This window comes from Hippocampus guttulatus, unplaced genomic scaffold (assembly GCF_054856545.1).
Source record: "Hippocampus guttulatus isolate MCC_2025c unplaced genomic scaffold, RoL_Hgut_1.0 HiC_scaffold_29, whole genome shotgun sequence".
Classification (NCBI taxonomy): domain Eukaryota; kingdom Metazoa; phylum Chordata; class Actinopteri; order Syngnathiformes; family Syngnathidae; genus Hippocampus; species Hippocampus guttulatus.
Window position 1 is genome coordinate 590,001 of NW_028233888.1, and position 2,500 is coordinate 592,500.

The following is a 2,500-nucleotide window of genomic DNA, read 5'->3' on the forward strand; positions in this document are numbered from 1 at the left end:
GTTGAATCCCCCGCGCGGACTGCGCGGTCCCCACCCGTTTACCTCTCAACGGTTTCACGCCCTGTTGAACTCTCTCTTCAAAGTTCTTTTCAACTTTCCCTTAAGGTACTTGTCCGCTATCGGTCTCGTGCCAGTATTTAGCCTTAGATGGAGTTTACCACCCGCTTTGGGCTGCATTCCCAAACAACCCGACTCCGAGAAGGCCTCGCCCCGGCGCGCCGGGGGCCGCTACCGGCCTCACACCGTCCTCGGGCAGAGCCTCCATCAGAAGGACTCGGGCCCCCACCGGGCGGCGCCGGGCAAAGCGACCTTCTATACGCCACATGTCCCGCGCCCTCCGCCGGGCGGGGATTCGGCGCTGGGCTTCTCCCTCTTCGCTCGCCGCTACTGAGGGAATCCTTGTTAGTTTCTTTTCCTCCGCTTAGTAATATGCTTAAATTCAGCGGGTCGTCTCGTCTGATCTGAGGTCGTAGTCGAACGGGGTTAGAGGCGGGGGCGACGGATCGCCTCCCGTCATCGGGGGTCGGCCGTTAACCCCGCGCCTCGCCGGGCGCACGACTCCTACGCGGCCGCGCGGTGCGTCGCGGCGGACTGCGCGGCGGGGGACGGATCCTCCATCGGCAGCCGCCGCGGGCCCCTGCGGCCGCGCGGTGGTCGGGCCCGTCGAGGGCGCGGGCGGTCGGGTCTATACTTAGGGGGACGAGGGCCGTGCCGTCCGCCCCCCCCACCCCCATTTCCCCGTGCGGGGAGGGAAGGTGGGGGGGGTAGGCCGGCGGTGGCCCGCGACGCCCCAACCGCGGGAGGGGGGCGCCCGTGGGCGCCCCGATCCCGATAGATGTACAAGCGACGCTCAGACAGGCGTGGCCCCGGGAGGGACCCGGGGCCGCAAGGTGCGTTCAAAGTGTCGATGATCAATGTGTCCTGCAATTCACATTAGTTCTCGCAGCTAGCTGCGTCCTTCATCGACGCACGAGCCGAGTGATCCACCGCTGAGAGTCGTACGTTTGGTTTGCGGTTTTGGCCAACATTCAGAGAAGGGGTTAAAAAGGGGGATAACGGCGCCTCCGGGCGCTCCTAGCCCCCCCCGCCCCGCCGGCAGGCCGGGGGGGGACTTCGGAGACATTGAACCCCCCGCTCGCCGCCGAAGGTGGCGAGAAGGTTGGGTACCCGGCGACTGGGGGTAAGGTTCCGAGGTCGGCCAGGTCGCGATGGCACCGGCGGGGGAGTGGTCCCCGACGCCGGCCGCGGCCCGGCCTGGACTATGGGAGCGTTGACAAGGCGGACGGGACGTCGACGACCGCGCGGACGCGCGGGGTGGGGCGGTCGGGGAACGCCGACGGGCGCCTGACCGGGGGGGGGGGGGCCGGCGGGGGCCGGGCGGGACGCGGGGAGCGGCCGGCCGCGCGACGACGCGAACCGACATACACCCCGCGCCCGACACCGTCCTCCTGACCTTCCTCCCCCCCCCCGCGACGCCCGCGGCGCACCCGCCCGCCGCCCCGCGGCCGCGCGGCCGCCGCCGCCCGCCGCCTATCGGCGTTTCTCACGCTTCGGACTCGGGGGGGCCGGGGCGCGGCGGGGAGCGCCCCGGCGCCGCCGCCGACGGCACCGCGGGGTCGGGCCGCGGGGGCTGGGGGCCACGTGCCCCCGCCCCGCGCCTCTCCCCGCGGGCCGCCTTCGACGTCGCCGCCGCCGCCGCCGCCGCCGTCCTCCTCCGCCCGTGTGTTCGCTCTGGACTCGGGGGGCCGGGGAGCGCCGGGGTGCGCCGGCGCCGCCGCCGACGGCACCGCGGGGTCGGGCCGCGGGGGCTGGGGGCGCTTACGGGTCGGGGCGGGGGTGTAGGCGACCGGCCAAAGACCGGCACCGTACCCCCCGCCCGTCTCCTTCACGCCCCCGCCCCGCGCCTCTCCCCGCGGGCCGCCTTCGACGTCGCCACCGCCGCCGCCGCCGCCACCGCCGTCCTCCTCCGCCCAACCGTTTGCATCTGTTCGCTCATGACTCGGGAGGCCGGGGCGCGCCGGGGTGCGTCGGCGCCGCCTCCGACGGCACCGCGGGGTCGGGCCGCGGGGGCTGGGGGCCACGTGCCCCCGCCCCGCGCCTCTCCCCGCGGGCCGCCTTCAACGTCGCCGCCGCCGCCGCCGCCGCCACCGCCGTCCTCCTCCGCCCATCCGTTTGCATCTGTCCGCTCATGACTCGGGAGGCCGGGGTGCGCCGGCGCCGCCTCCGACGGCACCGCGGGGTCGGGCCGCGGGGGCTGGGGGCCACGTGCCCCCGCCCCGCGCCTCTCCCCGCGGGCCGCCTTCGACGTCGCCGCCGCCGCCTCCGTCCTCCTCCGCCCATCCGTCCGCTCCGAACTCGGGAGGCCGGGGTGCGCCGGCGCCGCCTCCGACGGCACCGCGGGGTCGGGCCGCGGGGGCTGGGGGCCACGTGCCCCCGCCCCGCGCCTCTCCCCGCGTGCCGCCTTCGACGTCGCCGCCGCCGCCGCCGTCCTCCTCCGCCC

The 2,500-nt window shown here is 75.1% G+C and overlaps 2 non-coding genes across 2 annotated transcripts in view; both read right to left on the minus strand.

The window, feature by feature from the left end:
- Positions 1-470, minus strand: part of LOC147185295 (28S ribosomal RNA) — a 4,301-nt gene extending 3,831 nt beyond the window's left edge. The window contains exon 1 of the ribosomal RNA XR_015099681.1: positions 1-470. This exon is cut by the window's left edge and continues 3,831 nt beyond it. This is a non-coding gene — a ribosomal RNA (28S ribosomal RNA).
- Positions 471-844: 374 nt separating this feature from the next.
- LOC147185296 (5.8S ribosomal RNA) lies at positions 845-998 on the minus strand. The gene has a single exon (XR_015099719.1). It is a non-coding gene; the product is annotated as a 5.8S ribosomal RNA (ribosomal RNA).
- Between the last annotated feature and the right edge of the window lie 1,502 nt (positions 999-2,500).